This window comes from Sciurus carolinensis, unplaced genomic scaffold (genome assembly GCF_902686445.1).
Source record: "Sciurus carolinensis unplaced genomic scaffold, mSciCar1.2, whole genome shotgun sequence".
NCBI lineage: Eukaryota > Metazoa > Chordata > Mammalia > Rodentia > Sciuridae > Sciurus > Sciurus carolinensis.
The window spans coordinates 578,069-601,204 of NW_025920138.1; positions in this window are offsets into that span (position 1 = coordinate 578,069).

Below are 23,136 nucleotides of genomic sequence, written 5' to 3' on the forward strand. Positions count from 1 at the left end.
GACGTACATGGATGAGCCAATGTTTGGGGCATAGATATTTATGATTGTTATGTCTTGCTGATTTATGCTTCCCTTAAGCAGTATGTAATGTCCTTCTTTATCCCTTCTGACTAGTTTTGGTTTGAAGTCCACATTATCTGAGATGAGGATGGATACTCCAGCTTTTTTGCTGTGTCCGTGTGCATGGTATGTTTGTCCCCATCCTTTCACCTTTAGTCTATGGGTGTCTCTTTCTATGAGATGAGTCTCTTGCAGGCAGCATATTGTTGGATTTTTCTTTTTAATCCAATCTGCCAGTCTGTGTCTTTTGATTGATGAATTCAGGCCATTAACATTCAGGGTTATTATTGTGATATGATTTGTATTCCCAGTCAATTGACTCATATTTGTTTTTGACATGATTTGGTTTCTCCTTTATTTGGCTATTCCTTTAGGCTAGCGCCTCCTGTTGCTGATTTGCATCATTGTTTTTCATCTCTTCCTCATGGAATATTTTGCTGAGAATGTTCTGTAATTCTGGCTTTCTTTTTGTAAATTCCTTTAGCTTTTGTTTATCATGGAAGGATCTTATTTCATCGTCAAATTTGAAGGTAAGTTTTGCTGGGTATAAGATTCTTGGTTGGCATCCGTTTTCTTTCAGGGCTTGGTATATGTTGTTCCAGGCCCTTCTAGCTTTTAGGGTCTGGATTGAAAAATCTGCTGATATTCTTATTGGTTTCCCTCTGAATGTAATTTGATTCTTTTCTCTCGCGGCCTTTAAAATTCTGTCTTTATTTTGTATGTTAGGTATTTTCATAATAATGTGCCTTGGTGTGGGTCTGTTGTAATTTTGTATGTTTGGAGTTCTATAAGCCTCTTGTACTTGGTTTTCCATTTCATTCTTCAGATTTGGGAAATTTTCTGTTATTATTTCATTGAAAACATTGTTCATTCCTTTGGTTTGTTTCTGTAAGCCTTCCTCAATCCCAATAATTCTTAAATTTGGCCTTTTCATGATATCCCATAATTCTTGTAGATTCTGTTCATGATTTCTTACCATCTTTTCTGTTTGGCCAACTTTGCTTTCAGGATTAAATAATTTGTCTTCAATGTCTGAGGTTCTGTCTTCCAGGTGTTCTATCCTATTGGTTATGCTTTCTATGGAGGTTTTAACTTGGTTTATTGTTTCCTTCATTTCAAGTATTTCAGTTTGTTTTTTTTTTCAGTATCTCTAACTCTTTATTGAAATGCTCTCTTGCTTCCCGTATTTGGTCTTTTAACCATTGATTGGTGCGATCATTTAATGCCTGCATTTGCTCTTTCATCTCCTCCTTCAATGCCTGCATTTGCTCTTTCATCTCCTCATTAGCTTCCCTGATCGTTTAAATTTCTTACATTCTGAACTCCCTTTCTGACATTTCTTCTGCTGTGCTGTCATTGGGTTTTATTGATGTAGCATCTAGGTTTGTTTGGGACATTTTCTTCCCTTGTTTTCTCATATTGGTCAGTTGTCAGTGGGACCCTAAGATATTGCAGTTTTCCGCTATTGGCTTATAGTGTCCCGGTAGATTTCCAGTGTATCACCTCCCAGCCTTCAGTAGCCTGATGTCTTGGAGTAATCTGATAAAGCAGCACATCTGAAGAAAACTGCCCCTAGCCCCCTACTGGTTCCATGGTTTGGAACTGGCTCTGTGCGGAAATGCTCTCACTGTGGGCCTGCACCATGCAGCTGGCCGTGTGGGAGGAGCCCACTGCCGGAGTGTGGAAGGCTACCTTGGGAAGACTCTAGCTGCCCTGCCTGGCTCCGATAAGCAACCTCTATCTGTGCCTGCCACCCGGGCTGAGCTTTACCCAGTGGGCAGACTCACCCGTGGCTCTATTGCAGTCTGAGTCTCTCAGTGCCTCCCCTTCTTAACTCCTGGGTTCTGGAGCGACTGGGGGTGCAGTCTCCCTCTAGGCCACCATCTTGCATTGCCCCATGAAGAGAGCCTGCAGCCGGAGTGGGCAGAGCCGCCTGAAGAGGTCTCTGGCTGCCCTGCCCTGATCCCAGATGCTGCTTGCAGATCAAAGCTCTCCGTTGGTTCGGGGGCTTGTGGCTGGTTCTATGTAAAAAGACTCTCACTGGGCGGTCAGCTCCGAGAAGCCTTGAATGGCACCTCCCACCGCAGGGGTCCAGGCTACTTGGGGAAGTCTCTGGCTGTCCTATCCTGGTCCCTGAATCTGCTTTCGTGCCAGAGTACACTGCACTGCACAGGGTCCGGGAATCGGAGCTTGTTCTGGTCAGCAAGGCTCTCACTAGCGGGCCAGTTCCGTTCTGAGAACCTGGAGAAGCTGGCTGTGTGGGCAGGGCCCACCACTGGAGTGCGCAGGGCTGCCTGTGGATGACTCTAGCTGCCCTGCCCGGCTCCGATAAGCCACCTCTCTCTGGGCCTGACACCCGGGCCGAGCTTTACCCAGTGGGCAGACTCACCCGTGGCTCTATTTCAGTCCGAGTCTCTCAATGCCTCCCCTTCTTAACTCCTGGGTTCTGGAGTGACTGGGGGTGCAGTCACCCTCTAGGCTGCCATCTTGGATCACCCCATGAAGAGAGCCTGCATCCGGAGTTGGCAGAGCTGCCTGAAGAGGTCTCTGCCTGCCCTGCCCTGATCCCAGAGGCTGCTTGCAGATCGAAGCTCTCTGTTGGTTCCCATTTTAAGTTCTTAAAAATTATTAAGGACCCCAAGTAATTTTTACTTATATAGATTACTGCTGATGTTGCCATAAAATATGAGAAAATTTAAAATATTTAGTTATGTATTAAAAACACCTCTCATGGATGTGGGGAAAAAGGTACACTCATACATTGCTGGTGGGGATGAAATTAGTGCAGCCACTCTAGAAAGCAGTGTGGAGATTCCTTAGAAAACTTGGAATGGACTCACCATTTGACCCAGGTATCCCACTCCTCGGCCCATACCCAAAGGACTTAAAATCAGCATACTACAGAGATACAGCCACATCAATGTTCATAGCTGCTCAATTCACAATAGCCAGACTGTGGAACCAACCTAGATGTCCTTCAATTGATAAATGGATAAAGAAACTGTGATATATATACAATGGAATATTACTCAGCTATAAAGAATAATAAAATTATGGCATTTGCAGACAAATGGATGAAATTGGAGAATATCGTGCTAAGTGAGATAAGCCAATCTCAAAAAAAACCAAAGGACAAATGATCGTGCTGATAAGCAGATGATGACACATAATGGGGGGTGGGAGGGGGGCAAGAATGGAGGAAGGAGGGACTGTATAGTGGGAAAAAAGGAGTGGGAGGGGTGGGGGGAAGGAAGAAATAACAGAATGAATCAAACATCATTACCCTATGTAAATGTATGATTCCACAAATTGTATGCTGTTACTCCATGTAGAAACAGAAAGAACATGTATCCCATTTGTTTACAATAGAAATAAATAAAAAAAACTCTCATGTTAGCATAAATAACATTTTTATGAAAAATTTTTTTCCAAAAAATTAATTAAGAATGATCTTTTTTAACATTTTAATAAATTGTTTATGGTCTATTTTGATAGAAGACAGCTGTATTCTATATTTTGCTTTTGCTTTCTCTGTGTTGTGATATGTTGCTTTACTCCATATCACAACATATTATAATATATATAGCTATATGAATAAAATCAAATCTCACAGATATGGAGTTGTAAAAGAGGAGAAACACTTAATAGTATTTTTTAATTATTGTAGATATTGTTCTTTGATATATTAGAATTAGATTGAGTTCTTTCTTCAAGGTCATATGGTAAATTATATCCATAAACTATTCATACTTTTGTGAAAATTCACTGGTCTATCTTGCACTTTAAATTAATCTTTTACCATGCATGATTCTATAATATGAGGTGCTGATAATTGGAAGAATATATTTTCTTGAGTTAAATATATATATATATATATATTCAAAATTTTAATAAAAAGTCTCTGTTTGTTAATTTCACAACTGGATTCATCAGAAAAGTTTCTAAGTAGTGGGAAGATATTAAGCTTAAAGTAGCAGATTCGAAAATTCAAAATCTAATTTGTATTTCTAAACCTGAATTTTAGTATTGGCAAGAAACACCTACAGTTGATTTCCTTGAAGTGACAAGCTTAATTCATTAATATCAAGAAAAATCTGCCAAATATCTAAGTCTGAATAACCATAGTTTGTCTGTTGGTTATTTTTTCTAGAAAAAAAATAATGTTGAGATAAGCCAATCTCAAAAAACCAAAGGAAGAATGATATCGCTAATAAGTGGATGATGACACATAATGGGGGGTGGGAAGGGTTAGTGTTGGGGTTGGAGTTGGGTTTAGGGAGGGGGGCAGGAATGGAGGAAGGAAGGACTGTATAGATGGAGGGGAAGTGTGGGAGGGGAAGGGGGGAAGGGGAAAAATGGCAGAATGAATCAAACAACATTACCCTATGTAAATTTATGATTACACAAATGGTATGCCTTTACGCCATGTACAGACAGAGAAACAACATGTATCCCATTTGTATTCAATTTTATAATAAAAAAAAATAATGTTCCTTAAAAAAGCAGGGGGGAGCTAGTTCAGCTTGTAGCCAAATAATCACACAAAAAGTTTTCATTTCAATAACTGTAGTATTTCTGTGTGTAGTCCATGTGTTTTTATATAGTTTCCATTTGATCATACATACACAACCCAAAAATACTCTTCACTTACTCAAGGATGGAAATTTAATAAAATTAATGCATTTTATTGCTTGGCAAAATATTTTAAATGTAACTGGTATTTTTTTTCTCTAAGAATGTGCAGTAGTGAAGAATACCATGATATAGTTTTGAGGCACTGCCTGAAGGTATACCAGGAAAGAGAAGTTTTATTCTTATTGCTTCTGGCTCAACAGTGCAAATATTAACACAGGGAAAAAAATCAAATAACATTTAGTGCACTTCTGAAAATATATTTTTACCTCTGGACACTCCCTGAAAGGGTATCAGCAACCTGGGGTCCATGGACCACACCTGTGAACCCACACATTTAGTATTTGTTGCTAACAGTCAACATAAACCACCCACAAAATTCTGTCAAATATTGTTCAGTGGGCTCAGAAAAAATTTCCAAACTCACATGAAAGTGATAACACATTATGAAAATGGTTGTTCTTTTATACCTAACCACCTGGAGGAATTTATAAACATTTAATCATTCCATACCAAATTCTGCTAGCTTTAAATCCCCTTTTTCTATTAATGAGAAGGTAATGTGGTTTCAAGTCTCAATGCAACACTATTCTTCTGTGGCAATAAGTTAACCCATGTAGAATTTGGTATAGAAACAGCTACAAAAGCAAATGAGTTAAAATTAGTCTTACAGATATCAAGATATACTTTGATATTAGCATAAGTTTTTGTAAGTAGAAAAGCAACTGGTCTAGAATAGTAATAGAAAAAAACAAGAAATTATATCATTTTAATGACAATGCCTTTTCCATTTTGAGTTGTTTTCTCAATTTCAGTTCATTGTTCAATTTGAAGCATCTATCATTTTTGTCAAGAGTGTCTATGAAAATAAATATTATAAATAGAACAAATTTTTTTTTATTTCAATAGTTCATTTATTAGAGAAATCAGCCTAAACAGATGTATCCTCTATAATACTAAAGTTTATAGATTGATTATAAAATTCCAGTATGTCAATCAAACACAGGCACTTACTCCCTTAAAAAACAATCTGATCTGGGTCAGCTCATATATATATGACATTGAACTTGCTGGCTTTATGTAAAGTCTCAGGTATCAGAGAGAATGGGGCTGCATACCCTGGCAAATTACTGGTTATAAAAATATCTCAATCAGTTTTTAACACCTACCTCCTGGACACTTTACATTTAGCAATTCCTACCCAGTTTCAAAATCAGCTGTGATTCAAAAAGGGATAATGTGCTCTAGTGCTCTGAAAAAAGAAATTCCTTTAAGGCTAATAGTAGAGGATTTTTTGTATTGTGGTGAAAAGGGAGATGTGGGACACATCTTGATTTTCTGGGGTTACCAAAAAGAACTTTAAGTACTGATGACTCAAGAGGTACCTTTGGTTCACTTGTCCATGAAAAAGAACATCTCAGTACCAAGAATAAGCTGAGGCAGCAGGTGATTAAAGACAGGAATGCTTCTGGTGTTTTTTTGGAGGGGGTGTAGTGGGGACTGAACTCAGGAGCACTCTACATCAGAGCTATGCACCCAACTCTTGCATTTTAATTCTGAGATAGGGTCTCATTGAATTGCTCAGTATGGTCTCAAATTTGTGATACTCCTACCTCAGTTTCACAAGTAGCTGGGTTGTGGGGATGCACCACCATGCCTGGTCTGAATAAATTATAATCTGTGAAGTCTTCAGACTCCACACATTTATTTATGTGTTTTGAAAACTCTAAAGTTACTACTTTAATATACTACTGTTGGGTTGCTTTGGGGTTTCAGTGTTGAGCACAGCTTCCTTTCAATATATTCCTGTTAAATTTTACATTTGGAAAACATTAAGTTCACTTTTAACAAACAATAAAATCTTTTTCAATTATTTAGACTTGACTTAAAAGACTTCTCAAACCTCTGTCAAATTATAATTAAAGACTATTTTCTTTCCAAATTAGTGCTAATATAAAAGTAGAAAAAACAGAATTTTAAAAACTGAGATGTACCAATAGCCTTCACAACAACTTGCAAAGGAAAATATAAACTATGATGAAAATAATTCTCATGAAATGTATATGGAAATACTTTTAACGTTTTGTTATAAAATTCATAGCAATGTTCTAGCCATATATTCAGACCTCTCTTTCAAAAAAAGAAACTGACTTTCCTTTATCGTTACCAAATGCATTAAAAAAATTTAAGTTTGAAGTTACTAATTTACTATCTACAGAATTATAAAGGTCTCAAATACATGAGATGGCCCAGTCTATTTTCAAAATAGTTTTCTATAAACTGTTGAACTTTGGACAAATAAAATCTTTGAAAATTTAAAATATACCACTCAGAACAAAGAAGTCTATAGGAACACAAGTAAGTCAAGCACTTTTATTTAACTAATAACTTCTGGTTTTATTCTGTATCTAATTATTATAGCAAATTTCTTTAGCAATATTTGAATTTTTAGATGTACTACAAAAACACAGTTATCTTACTTTTCCATCTGACAATACAAGTAGTTACTTCAAGCAAAGCAATCACAATACCTGCATGTTTCTGGCCTTACAACCCTTATTCATAATGCATAACCCAAAAAGTCATTATATAATTTAATACCATTTTAAATATATTAGGGAAGTTCACCATTTAAAGGTGGCCTCTTGCAAAATGTACCCATCATTTAGATTTTTTTTCAGAAAATAAAATATACTTGCAGATTTATTCTACACATGTAGGACAATCAGTTATAATGAGAAATAAAATATCAAAATATTTTTAGAAGATTTTTGAAATGAAGCAGTTTTACAAAAGTATGATCCTGGGAAAGCTGTAGTATAGTCAACAGAAGTTGAGTAAATAAGTCAAACAGAAAATTCCAAAGATTGGTTATGAGGTTGGTATATTTCACTGTGCAATCTAGCTCATTTTCTTTACACTTTAACATTACACAATAAACGTACCTTTATATTGGACATACTCATGGTGTTCCCACAGTCACCTAAGTACTGTTTTAGGTCTTTATTCTGAAAAATCACAGCATTTTACTACATGATAACACAGTTTTCAGAATGCATGACTGATTAACTTAATAGTAATTAATTTTTTAAGGAAAATTATTGGTCAGGAAAAGTTACAGAATGCACCACCTAATCTATTCAAATACCAATAAATAAATAACAATAACCCTGGGGCTGTTAAAAAAGTCTAAATTTCTATTACTAAAGAAAAATAAAATACTGATTATGTTTGAAATGTTTACCAGATACTCAAGGACCAGAGTCAAAGATTTATCTGGGTGAACAATGTCTTGAAAGGGTATTATGTTTGCATGTTTTAAAACCTTTAACAGTAAAACTGTAAAACAGAAATGAAAACCAATTGTTCAGTCTGTGGAAGGTGAGATTTTATAAAAACTTGAAGTAAGTTTAACATATAAACCAAATGTTATAAAACCCTCTTAAGTTAAAAACAGCAATTTGCCAAGGGGATGAGAGGTAGAAAAACTGAAGGTATCAACTTTTGCCATTTTGGGGATTTTGAGTTTGATATTATAGTACCTAAGTTTGTCTCTAATATTACAACTCACCATCTTCTGCTCTTTTTTCTTTAATGTTAACTTTTTGAGATTCTGAGATTAATTTAAACACAGTTGAAGGTAGGCTTTCTTCTGCTATGTTGCTAATCAGTTGTCTCAAACATTATTTATCTACTTATTTATTTGTTTTGGTACCAGGGATTGAACCTGAGCCACATTCCTAGCCCTTCTGCTTTTTCTTTAATTTTTATTTTGAGGCAGGTCTAGCTAAGTTGCTTAGGTCCTAGATAAATTGCTGAGACTGGCTTCAAACCTAACATCCTGCCTTGGTCTCCTGAGTCACCAGGATTGAAGGCACTTACCACATGTCTGAATTAAACAAATTTTGAATAATTCATTTTTTAAATAAAATGATATCATCACATGTTTATATACAGGTCATTTATTTATTATAGTTTATATACACAGTTATTTTATAGTTACCATGCTTCCCATGTATCAATATGTAAAATTTCCCTATCAGATATTTATCTGTCAGTACATTTAATGGCTTCTTAGTATTTCACTATACATTAAGAATATTAATTTCTTTCTACTGAATGTTAGTTTTGGAAATATTTTTTAAAGGTCTAATTATATCTTCCAGTCACTTATTATTTCTATCTGCTTTAATTTATTAAAATTACTCTTACACAGCTTTGGTTTTAAAATAGTCTAAATAAATATACCTTCTCTTATAGCTGTACTGAGTGTGCCTTCTTTGTGTTCCAAACAAATTCCTTTGAATGCCACCAAATTCTCTGTCAGCTTACTTCTTCCTTTATAAACTGTTGCATATGTGCCCTATAAAACATATTTTGGAAGAACAAGTTGAGAGTATCAGAAGAGGGTAACAATGAAGAACAATAAAGAGCCCTAACTAAATTTCTAGTTTCTAAGCATGCTAAATTCCATCTTGCAAAGAAAACTCCACAATGTCCAGTATTAGACTTTCTCATGGGAAAGATGACTTTCAGTTACATACAAATAGTTACCATGTTTCTATAAGACCAAAAAGTGTCTTTAAAAGTATAAAGCAATAATTTAATTTACTTTTTGTGCTTTATTTTAAATTAAGATTTGAATCAATAGTATTAAAATCAAAGGTGCTTTTCCTGTAATTGTATATGAATACTGAAGTGTACTGTGCACATTAAATGAAAGAATAATTATACTGTTAAATCAAAATATGTTTTACCCAGTTTCCAAACTTTTCAAAATATTTATACATTAATTCTTTTAGAAAGATAAGAAACATCCCTATCAACTCTCTATTATTTTCCTTCCTGCTGTTTATTATTTATTACTTCTATCTTTTTTATTTCTTACTCTTTATTTATTACTTTTTACTTATTATTTTCTTGCACTTTATCACTGTGGAAGGTAGAATGTTTCTAAATTAGTAGAATTAGAGGTAAGTGACAAGTTCAAGAAAAAAACATATTTGAAGAATTTCTTATCCTTCAATGAAATGTTTTTATTTCTAAAGTTATTTTTCAGAAATTTTAACTCATGCAATTTCCCATGACAGCACAGACAGGAGATTTTTAGGAGGCTAAAGAGATTCCTGTTGTGTTACCAAGAAAGCAAAATATTTTGTGTTTTAATAAAAGATTTTAAGCCTATTAAAAGAACTCATTTCCTCTGAAACTGATAGGATACCTTCAAGAATTGAAAGTGTCAATCCTCCTAATTTTGTTACCTTTTCATAGCAAGATATAACTTTTTAGACAGTCATGTTCACAATTTTGTACAGTTGGCAAAACCATACACTTAGATGATGAATGAGAAAGTCTTACATTTTCAAATAAGAATTTACATACCTTTCCAAACTTTTCCAATTTTATGCAGCTTTCCATTTTCCCAAATCCAATTTCTGAGTGCAAGTAAAACCATGATAAATTGATTATGTATTCTTAAAATTTTATCTCTTCCTCAACTTCTAAAACTCTCCAGTTCTACAGTGTTTAAGAATAGAAACAGTTGGTTACAAATTGTTGAACATTGACCAAGTTTCAAAATATGCTTGATACTGGAATATTGAAAGGGTAAAAAGCACCGGTATTCATAATTCAAGTAGTCAACCTACCTTACATATGGATTGGATAATAGTCTGCAGTGAATGCCTTGTTCTATTTTAAGACCCCAAATTTTAAACTACCACAGACTTAGATTTTAACATACTAAAGAATCTTGTAAAAATTACTATTTGATTTTCCTTTTAGCTAAATCAGAAAATAATTTTCTGACTGATCTTTGAATTCCTATGGAGACTTGAAACCAACAAGATGCAATTTGTATCAGGTTCTCCAATCAAAATACGATGAAAAAGAAAACCAATATACATTCTACTATAGATCAGGAAACATGCAAACACAAAACCAGTAATGTATGTCTCATTTTGCCCTCCTTAAAAGCTTTAAAAGTGATTTCCCAAACCCTTCTTTTAATCTTAAACTCTTTGCTTATTTTGTATTGAGTCATTAAATGGGTTATGTGAAATATATCAAAATATGTCACAGAAACCCCATATATGCAATGTGTATTTTAAAAGAAAATTTTAAAAAGTAAGGAAACTTAGCACCAAAGATTTGGAAAAACAATTAAAACAGGTGGAAAATAGAAACTGATAGAACAAAAAAAAGTTGTAAATAGAAGCCTAGAATAAGAATTTTTCTAAAAATGTTTTCTAGAATCTATTTGCAAAAGTAGAAGATACAATAATAATCTAAAAATATTCACTTCTTGCATAGATGATGCTAATGTCCTTAAATAAATAGCAAGTTAAAGTATATAATGCATAACTTCAGTTTTCATAGGTATACAAATAATATTAAATTATTGAAATATTGCATTGTACTCTAATCCTAGAGAAACAAATATAAAATTTTTTCTGAAGCTGTCAAATAAAATAAAACTGATACTTGGTGATTAGACTTGGCATCACTTACCACTTTAGACAAAACAATAAATTTTTCAAACTTGAATGGCCAAAAGTATTAGTCCCACAAAGAAATTATTTTTATCCTTTTCTTACAATGACACACACCAAGTTAAAATGATGTAGAAAACTGTGGGTCCAACTAAGAAGTGCTTAATTCAATTTTGATAAACTAAAACCCTAGTCATAGGGAATATATTACTATATGACTGAAGAAGTGCTTCTATTTGTTTTTGTTGTTACCTTTATGCTTTATGTATATGATGTTTTTCATGAAAAACATTAAATTAGAGAAATGAGGTTTTAGAATCATCATATACTACCTACTCAGGTACTGCCTTGTATGTAACTTATTCTTGCTTTCTATTACCAACAGCTGTGCAGAATAATGAAGCAAAACTACAAGATACAACACTTTTCAGAAACAAATAAAGATTTTTTACTTCATTATGGATAATGAGGCCAACAGCCCACTCTGTGGTACATGACAGTCTGATTCTAATAATTTTTCACTTTATATAAAAAGTTAGGCTTACAAGGTTAACAAAACTATGATAAAATTACATTATTTTCTTATACCTACCTGTGGAATTCAGTGCTTAAATTTACAAACATAAAACTATTGCACATGCAACTTGAATTTTAAATTTTGGGTCATCTTTTACTGAGAGAAAAATAACACTACTTTGAAAACAAACATAAGCCAATATGAACAAAACAATGAGTATCCATGAAAAAGATATATAAAGTCATTGTCTATAACAATGAGAGTACATGAGAAGACATGACTATGACCTAGAAACCTTTTCTTCTCAGTAGTAGGGAAATTTTCTTACTCATTTGTGTATGTTAGGTGAATATGAGAATGCCTTTAATATGAAGTACACATTGGTCTGTTGGGGATCATGACAAAAACAATGGAGTTTGCTTTAAAGATTATGCAAGTGAAAAAAATAGATTACATATGTGTACTGACTAGAAATTGTTTTAAAGGTGAAAATTTACTATATGGTGTTAAGAATGACTTATAAAGTATACATAAAAAATTTAAGACTACAAAGAACCAATCTTCAGAGAATAAAATTTAATGACATCAGAATATGCTAAAAAAATTTTTTTAAAGAGTAACAGGTTGGCAATAATTAACTGTATTTCAGGTAGTGGAGGGGATTGTGAATGTTCCCCAAACAAAGAAATAATGAATATTTAAGGTGACAAGTATGCCAGTTAATCTCATCTGTTCAGCACACATATATAAATATATTTAAATGTCAGTACACCCAAAAAATACATAAAATAATGTGTCAATTAAAAATAAAATTATATATAAAGAAAAAAATAATTATCATACTGTAATTATGAAGTTAAATTTGAATAATCAGTTTCTAATAGAAACAGCATCAATGAATTACACCCATGTAATAAAGTAGAGAATTCAAACAAAAGTAAACTATCAGTGAATTCAAATATTAGTGAACTATCAGATCCTAATGCAAAGAGTAAAGCATACTGCAATACCCATGTTAATGATTTCCAACCTTAAGGATTTAAAGAGCACACCTGAATAGTAATTGTATAATTTAAAAATTTTTAAATAGAATTTTTAGAAAAATTTGCTTGCATTTGTGTCTGTTGAAAACAAGATTAACAATAGATATAATCACTAGCTTATTTACATGTTCTCCAGTGGAAATTATTCAGAGGAAGGAAGACAAAACTCATTTATTTAACATTTACCAAGCATAATGTTAGGTGCTGAGCATACAGTGAAGAAGGATGACATGATTCCCGCTTTTATAAGTTCAAAATCTAGAATGAGTTGCACCTTATTTTGAATATTTTGAAACGTTAAAAGTTGCATGAAAACACAAAAACAGCTAAAAAATAACAATGAACTTTATAATTTAATATAATATAAAAACTCCCTTAATTCTTCTTTCCAGACAAAAGATGATCATTTTTCTGATATTTCATTGTTCTAAGAAAATACTTCACTTTTTCACAGCCCAAGCAAATTCCTATTCAGATAGCTCTTACAACAAAAGCACATGAACACTAAAAATATACATACATAAGATAATTACAACTTGTAATTGGTCTTCCTGTTATTCAGTGTAACAAGATTATAGTAGCAAGTGCAACAAGAGACTTCTAGGTGGCTTTGTTTCTAGTAATATAATTCGTGCAAACTGTACACAGTCATCAAACAGTATTAAGCTAGAGATGTATTTCCAATTTAGCTTTAGAACAAGTGAAGAATATCCTGAGATAGAAATAGGTAGAAACAGGTGTCATGTTAAAGGTGAGTATGTATTGAAAAATACTGTGAACAGCAGGAGGTTACTTCAAACACCCATTTCCCTCCCTGTGAGAATTACTGAATTGCTCTATTTGACAGAAATGGGTTTTGCTCCTTGACATGTGGTGACAGAAAAGGGACAGAAAACCTCATTTCTACTGGCCTTTTTTTTAACAAAAATTATCAGCATAGGAATGAGGAATTCACACAGAGGAAAGAAATAAGCACTTCTAATGTACCTAATCTCTTTTTAATATAATGACAAATGTTCATATATAGACTTTCATTCTATTGATGTTACACTTAAAAGTCTCATAAAACTTCTACTGGGTATGCTATTAATGAAAATGCAATGACACTTTGATAAATTCTGACAATCATCGTATAAGATTTCCCATTAGTTTAATATTTAACTGTGTTAAGAGAACACTTCATTTATTATCAATCATATATAAAGTATTGCATAGCACTTCCCAATTCAGTACCCAATATCTTTAATATGAGATATGATTACTAAATATAACATGGTATGCTGGATGGTTTTCTGGGATAAAAGTGGTTAGTAGTAAAAAACTAGTAAAAATTGAATAAATTGTGGAGTTTAGTAAATAGTAATGTACAAAATGTATTAAAGTAACATTCTAATAGGAATAACTGAATATATGGTAAAATAACTGTATTTACTTTCTAATTCTTCTGCTAATCTAAAATTAAAAATTTAAGTAGAAAGTTAATGGGAAGGATGAAGTTAAGAAAGGGAGATGGAATATGAAAGAGTTTTATAGGTATAACAGATATTCCAATAACACTGAGCAGATGGTACAAAAGGGCAACATAATTGAAAACAATGCAGTAAGTGTAGACTCATTTTCATGATTGCTATTCATAAAATGGGGGAGTTTCAGGCTTACAGCATTTGTTCTGCTATGTAGAAGAGATCAGCTCCTTGCTTAGAGTAAGACAGTGCAATATGCAAAACTGAGGGTCCACTTGAGGTAGATGGATTCATAGATTGCATCAGCAATCCTTGCCACTTCCTCCAGCAAAAATGAATTCTAGGATTCATTTTCTCATTTCCCATCTAGGATGAAGAGTATGGTATCCATGGAAACTTGAACTCTTAATAATACATGTGAAGAATATTTGTTTTTACCCAACTGCTTTCCATCCATTCCTAACCTCACCCTTGTTCTTCGAACATAAAGTCTAAGTTTCAGATTGATATAGTGAAGAACAGACCTCACTGAGGAAAAAAATCTAATTTTAGGTACATAATGAATATGGCATCTATGTAAACTTGAAAATCTAATATTAGATACAAAGTGAATATGGCACTTATATAAATTTGAATTCTAAGTTTTGTGTATTGATTTTTCAGCATTGTAAATTTGAAATCATCAATTAGGCCATGATGAATGATAAATAGATCATGTGTATATGTGCAAAAATAAATTGTTCTAGATACTAAAATGAATTAAACTACAAATAAATATATAATCTAAGCATGTCACGTCTGGGGGAAAAACATATAATTCATTGAAAGAATTAGACAATCTACATATGGACCCAAATGCCAACATCTTTTACACCTGTGGTAAAATCACATGTATTATAAAGGAAACTAAGGACAATTTTATTATTGTTTTGATATATCCATTTAATTACACAAATATCATGTTGATCTCAAGAGTTGAAAGTGTTAATTTATTATAGAGAACACTGATATTGCTTTCCTTAACTCACTCAGAAACAATCTTTTAACAATAAAAATATAATCAACCAGCAGGACAGACCCTCTAATCTTCATTGTCTCTACAGTTACAAGAAAGAAACAAACGTCTATTTTTAGAGATTTCATTTTTTGTAGAAAAATATGAATATACAACACATACTGAAATGATAAAAGTCATAATTTTTTCAAAGTTATAATATCCCATTGATAAAAAAGGAAATATGTTGCATAACTTACATGGAGAAATAATTTACTACATACAATAGGAATTTCTAGGTGCCATGAACCACAAAGGAACTGATACTGATACTTATAAAGCAAGGGAAAAATTGGTGGGGTCTCTTTTATTTTACTCTTTTAAAATCTGAATATGAATTATCCAAATAAATCTCAGAGATATAACTGAAATTACATTTTCTGAAAAGAGGACTGTGCTAAGGACCTCTAGAATGGTGTCAGGCTAGATTTCTGGAATTTTTTAAAAAATCACTTTTCCTCAACAGGGAATTAAAAGTGAATATTCTGTATTGTGTAGAATATAGAATACTATGATTAATGTGTACTTGCATTGGAATAATAATTAGTAAAAAGGAAATATTAAAAATACAACTCAGTGATATAATTAAAACAGCTCTCTTCATGAAAATTTTCAAATTGCTTTATTTGATTAATATATATATGTATGTGTTTGTGTTTATTTATATACAAAAATGCACATGTAAATATATATATATATGTATATATTTTTAAAGTGTAACCTCTATTGAGATCCATCTATGTTTATGATTTCTGATACAAACGACTGTAGGTGACTGAACTTCATCAGATGATTTCCCAGAAGCTTGGTCACTGCCAACATCTGATCCCATTTTTAGATATTTGTGAACAATATCTGTATTGGAAAATGAGACAATGTTTAACTTACTGAATATTTATTTTATCCTACTGTGTAATTATCATTGCAGGTAAAATATAGAAAACCAACATACAAAAATCAGAGCATAACAGTCTTTTAGAGTCAGGAGCATATATGTGCAGTTAAGAGATCAAAACACTAACTCAAATGTATTCAAATAGGATGTACTAAAAAATTCTTTTACACTTTTGGATTGTGAAACATTATGGAAGAAATTTCATTCAAGTCATTATCCAGAGTTGAATAAAAATTACAGCCTGAAACTATACATTTAAAATTTTAAAGAATAATAGTTATTTAAAAATACTACTTTAAAAATTGAACTCAAGGGTTTCTTACCAAATCAATATTAAAATTCACCTTATTTCTGTATCTTTGTCTTGGTAATTTAATACTAAAAAAAGTTTGATTCCTATTCATAAGCAGTTGCAAATGATAATGGAATACATTTCTAATATAAAGAGATTCTGGAGAAATTTTATGTTGACATCTAGACAAAAACTTAACTTGGCAGCAAAAATCATTGTATTGGTGATTGATTCCTAATCTCTTAAAATTTGATATCAGATACATCTACAGTTACAATTTTTTTCAGTCACACTTAAAAAATGAAATGTTAGAGAATTAAAACATGCCTTACATTTCTAGCAGCATTTGAAAATTTTCCTACCTCAATGAAATGTAGATCAAAATATAATGCGTAAATATGTAAAGGTGGTTGCAAAGATGTATAAGCAATGCCCAGGAGGCAAATCTAACAAAGAGAGAACTGAAAGTCAAGAGCTCTTAAGCATAGACAAACTGCCATTTTCTTGGTAGGGCTTGCTGATACTGGTGGGAAAGTGCTTGGGTTTTGGTGCACAGTGGGATAAAAGGTGAAACCTTGGGTGTCTAAACTGGAACTGAGTCCTCACAGAAACACCAGTCTCTTGCAAAAGAATTACGAGGTAAGTTTGTTAGTCTCAGACTATGAATAAAAACTTGACTACTACCTGACACAAAGAAGTAATTATGTTATTAAAAAACAAGTATGATTCAAAAACAACTGCTCATAGGTAATTTTGATCCCATCAATAAAAATGAAAACAATGCAGGTTTATGTCAGAACTTTACTAATCTCCCAGTGGGGTAAGATGTTTCTTTGCTGTAGTTGTTTTTGAGAACCAGAAGAACACTTACTTGCTCAATTTTTGTGCCATTCACTATATAATAGATATAGATTCAGTGAATTTAAATTTCATCTCATTTCCTATCACTTTCAACATTGCTTTTTTATATCTAGACCAAGATTCCAGTACAAGAATAAATGCTTTTGTATAGTTCCTGAACTAAACTTTTTTTGTTTGTTTTTGCATTTTAAATGTTACTAATCAAATAAAAGAATATGCAACAGAGACTATAGTCCACACAACCTAAAAATGTACTAAGAATCCCCTGGATTAGATAATCAACAAACATTCAGCCAAGCCCTGACCTGTAGTGTTTTCTGATTTCCTTAGGCAACAGTCCTCCATAGCAGACTTCACACCACCAACATGACACTGAATGTGTAAAAATTGGAAGAACATGCAGTAGCACACCATTACACGGTACTCTGCAATAAATATACCACAGAAGTAACTTACTGCATAGATAACTATAATAAAAATAAACAGAACAACCATAAATAATTACTTTTGCATATTATTTTTTGTTTCTGAATTTACCTTAATTATAAGTTCATATGATTAAATATTAACAATGGCCATGTTTAGCAGGCAAAATTGCTAAAAATTTGAAAATCATCTCTCAGTGTGAGCTGACTGCAGCACACCATTCCGTGGGATTACACCTAAACAGGTAAAGGCTACACACATTACCCACAGATAAAAACTGCATTACTTCATATTCCAAAATTTCATGAAAAAATCAGGAAATAATCTGTCATGTCAAGAAAGAATGCAAGCAGTACAAAAATGCTCAGAAACTTCAGTAAATATAATTATCTAATGAAACAATAAAATTGCTCTGTTTAGCTGGGTGTGGAGGCACACACCTATAATACTGAGGCAGAAGGATGATGAGTTCAAAGCCAGTTTCAACAAAAGTGAGACACTAAGCAACTCTGTGAGACCCTGTCTCTAAATAAAGTATAAAATAGGACTGGGATTGTGACTCAGTGGTCAATTGACCCTGAGTTCAATCCTGGTACTCAAAAAATTTTCAAGAAATTTTGAATTGTTAGGTTTGAAAACATAACATGTTGCAAAAGTCAAATCAAACATGAATTTTAAAAAAATCACCAGGTTTATGGTTGTGGCTCAGTGGTAAAGTGTGTGCCCAGCATATGTGAGGCACTTGGGTTCTTTTCTTACCACATGAAAATAAATAAATAAAATAAAGGGCTTGTGCCCATCTGCAACTAAAAAGTATTTTGAAAATTTTAAAAATAGACACCACCAAAAATGATCAGGGAAGTAGGCATAAAATAAATAGAAACTTTAAGCTATGTATTTTCCTGGAAATTTAAAAGGACTTAATAATAAAAGAGTAACAACTGAGGTGATAATCTAATTACTCTATGAATCTATAGTGATGATTTCAAGCATTAATGTGGTATGATTCTAAATTAAGCACCACCCTAAGCTGTCAAATATTTTGATATTCTGCAAGTCCTTCTTATGGGATTTGGTTCCTTTCTGATGGACAGGTATTCAAATATTACTTCTCTGTATTATCAAAAATACCCTCTCTAAAATATTCCATCTTTCTGATGTTCTTTCTACTCTTAACTTGTTTTTTTTAACTGGCAAAGTGAAAGTAGATAATAAAGGCTGGCAGACTAAAACCTAACAACATGCATGTTCTACAATCAGAAAGTTAGATAAAATAGACAAATAATCAAATTATTAAATCTGCTTCCATTTCTGGGCATTGCCATGATGGAATCAAGGCTTCCTCTAGTAAAACTGTGGGGTCTCTGCAATGGGCATTTCTTGAAAGACTCTGTGTACTGGTGGAGGAAGGAATGAGTGCTGTGAGATGGTGGAGGCCTGCCAGTCTTCACCACAGGCTCTGTAGTTCACAGTGTTTGAAAATTGTTCCATCACCTGCCCAAGATTCAGGATCACATGGGAAGGACTGAGAAAGCAAAGTAGAAAGCTAAAGTTGTAACAGAGGTCACTACAAATAAACTCATGTCTAGGACTATTCATGCAAACCAGTAGAGTTAAAATAATTTCTACGAAAAATATTTATAAAAATATTAAAAATATTTTAATGTAGCTAATATCTGTCACTCTCTCATATAATAAAAATTAGATAATCACAAAACTAATATAATGATTTTATTCATTTGCTAACTTTAACTATCTCAAGATTGTTTACATCCATTCCTTCATGAATTCACTACCTAGTATGTGCTTTATGATTAAACATCCTATAGAATGTAAAAGATATAATCCTTGCCTAAATGAACTTACATTCCTATTGAAAGACATCCAGAAAAGTGTGTCAATTAGTGTATTAAACAAAAGAACTTAAGCATCATTTTTACAGACTATGAAATTATTGTCCCAAATTTAATATTTTAATATAAAGAATCTTTAAATAATCATGGGTCTATTACCAAGCAGAAACATTCCTAAAATATAATATTTCAAATTTATTTAGGTGAGGTGCAGTGGTCCATCCCTATAATCCCAGTGATTCAAGAGGCAGAGGCAGAAGGATCGCAAGTTCAAAGCTAACCACAGCAACCTAGTCAGTCTCTAAGTAACTCAGCAAGACCCTGCCTTAAAATAAAATATAAAAAAGGCTGAGGATGTGTGTCAGTGTCTAAGTGCCCCTGGGTTCAATCCCTGGTACCAAACATAAGATATTTAGTTATTAATGGCAAATAATATTAACAAGACTTTGTAAAACTGTTTCAAAATTTTTGAGTATAACCCTGGGAACAGAATTGCTGCTTCATATAATAATTTTATATTTAAATATTAGGGGAAATGATATGAATTAATTCTTGAATATTTTTTTAAATTAAATATTTAAAAATCCTATGGGCTCAGAATTCCCTATTCTTGCAGGTACTTTAGAAAAAGTTCTACATTTCTCTTTAGTTAAAATAATTTTATGCTAACAACAACAAATAAGCTACATAAGGAAAGAATGTGATGGAAGCAATCATCAGGCATTTATCAAAAATATGCAGAATTTCTGTCAAAGTTATTAATGAAAACATGGGAATATGCAATATCAGATTGTGGTAGTCCTCGCTACCTGCAATCTCTTCAATGTCTGTTATGATGCCCTCAAGTATTTTATCAGTAATTCTGATGAAGAAGATATTCAACAGTTTCTATTTTTCCTTCTTTACAACCTGTCAAATTTACTATTGTAAAAGGGAATGTTATTAAAGGAAACAATCAATATATACTACTTGAAAACAATTGGATTTTGTAAGCATTTCACCAGGTTACAAACTAAGCTTTAATAAATAATATTAAAATATTTCAGAAAATATGCAGTCTAAAATAGTAGCAAGTTCTCAAAAGAGTAGGCTTATTTTCTTTGATTAATAACATTTTTAAAAAAGAGGTATGTCTTGTAGTCAAAAACTCATTATGAATATGTCCTGGGGTTGAGGTTGTGGCTCAGTGGTAGACCACTTGCCTTGCATGTGTGAGGCACTGGGTTCAATTCTCAGAACTACATATAAATTAATGTATAAAATAAAGTTCGATCAGTAACTGATTTTTTAAAAAAGTTTAGGTCCTAGCCAAATATTCTGGTACATGCTTACAATCCCAGAGGCTTGGGAGGCTGTGTCAGAGGGATTGTGAACTCAAAGCTTGCCCCAGCTACTTAGTCAGGTCCTGAGCAACTTAGCAAGACCCTTTCTCAAAATAAAAAAAAAAAATAAGAAAGACTGGGTATGTTGTTCAGTGTTTAAATACCCTTAGGTTCAATCTCTGGTACCAAAAAAAAAAAAAAAAAAAAAAAAAGAAAGAAAGAAAAAAGAAGAAAAAAGAAAGAAATAGTGTCCTAGTCAGGTAAAGTGACTCATGCTACCTGGGTAATTAAAGTAGAAGAATCACTAAATCAAAAGCCAGCAGTTTACTAAGACTGTTTCAAAATGAAAACTAAAAAGAACTAGGTGTACATACCAATGGCAGAGTAGACCTTGGTTCAGTTCCTGGTACCAGCTCTCCCCTCCCAGAAACTCATGTCCCATAAACCACCCATGAAGATGCATAGTGTACTTATTTTATTTCTAAATATCACTGGCAACCATAATGGCAAGGCTCTTCTATCTGAAAAGTGAACACACTGAGCTGGTCATGCTAACAAGGATCAGGAGTTCAAAAGTAGCCTTAGCTATGAGCTAGGTTCTAATTAGTAAAGCAAGAAAATAAGCAAATTACTAAGGCCCCATCTCAAAGTGTTAAAATGGTCTAGAGATGTGATTCAGTGGTGAAGCACCACTGGGATCAATCCCTGGTATCAAAAAACAAATAAAAAATGGCCCTGAACACACTGGATTTAAGTAATACCAAGAATTCAATGGGATTCTGACAGAAAATTAGAATTTTGTTTCTGGTATGTAGCAGATATCAACTTGCAAAAAAAAACAGAAGATTATAAAGTAAATTTTGGGATTTGATACAAAGGCAACATTCCCCCTCCTCTGTGTAACTGTATACAAATGATTATTTTAATATACTACTAGCCCATCTCCCCTGCCCCAAATTGACTACAAAACAGAAGCTCTCAAAGAAGACTCAGCAGAAGCTAGGAGGACTCGGACAATAGATACAATACTGTAGGCATTGAAACAAAGAAAATTAGGCTGTAAAGTATTCATTCTACCAACAACATGGGTATTCTTGGGTGAATATACAGAATGAAAGGGCAATAACTACTTCCTGTATTTGTAGTGTATGATGAGTCTGAATATATGTCGTGGAGTTTGTGGGTTGACCATAAACAATGGTGAGTTTCATAGTGTCTCTTCTCCGAAGTTATTTTCCCGCATGAACAAACTTCAGCTTTTCTTGTCCCCAAAAGTCCTTACTGTCCCTGTTTGAATATTCAGCTTGGAAACTTTGTCCCATCCCATGTTCAGCATGGTATTTTTTCAAAACTGGTGTTATGCCCTGTGAAATTGTGCTCATCATGCAATCACCAGGGTGTTATTTCATTCACCGGCTTGTAGTCTGCTCCCTCCCAGGGCTGGATAGAGGACTCCTGGCAATATCCCACAGGTCCTTGTGACAGAAGGGCATTTGTCTGGACAAGAAGATGAACAAATGAGTAAATACAGATTGGCCAGACATTTCTGCATTTGAGGAGACTTGATGTGCCCCTGGAGAAATTCCAGCAGGCAAGTATCTGGGTACAGCCTAATCTTAAAGCAGCAGCCAAGGAGGAGGGGACTGGCAGTTGGAGTGAGCACACAACAACTCTCCTTGTTTGTTAGGTTTGTCCTGTCCTCCGACCAACATGCTGAGTAAATGATTCCCTCCTCTCTACATGAGCCACCAGAGGAGCCACACATATTCACAGAGAACACCAACATCCCATGTAACAGCTGTCTCCTTTCCAAAATTTGTAGTTTAGGAGGTGAAACCTGACAGATGGAATGTGAGGTGTCCCAATTCAATGATCACTTAAGCCACAGCGCTGCTCTTCATGAACTACTAAGCTGAGCACTCACCACCCAACACTCTGTGTGACTGCTAGGCCTCTAGGCTAGTTTCCGACCTCTGAAGAAGACCCAGGTTTTCCCAGTTCTGGAGGAGCATGGTCAGAGGGCAAATCCACTGGCGCCAGTGCTAAGATTGTTGAGCTACGTCCTCTCAGTCATGCCTGTGTCCCAGTTTGTTCCACTGGAACTTTGGGGGGCTTGTAGCCTACAGCAGGAGCCAGGTGAGCGGGCTCTCAGCATGAATGGTGCGGGAGATGGAGCATGGCACCACCTAGCGGGCTCGGAAAGAAGGGCGAGCTGTCAGTCTTCAGT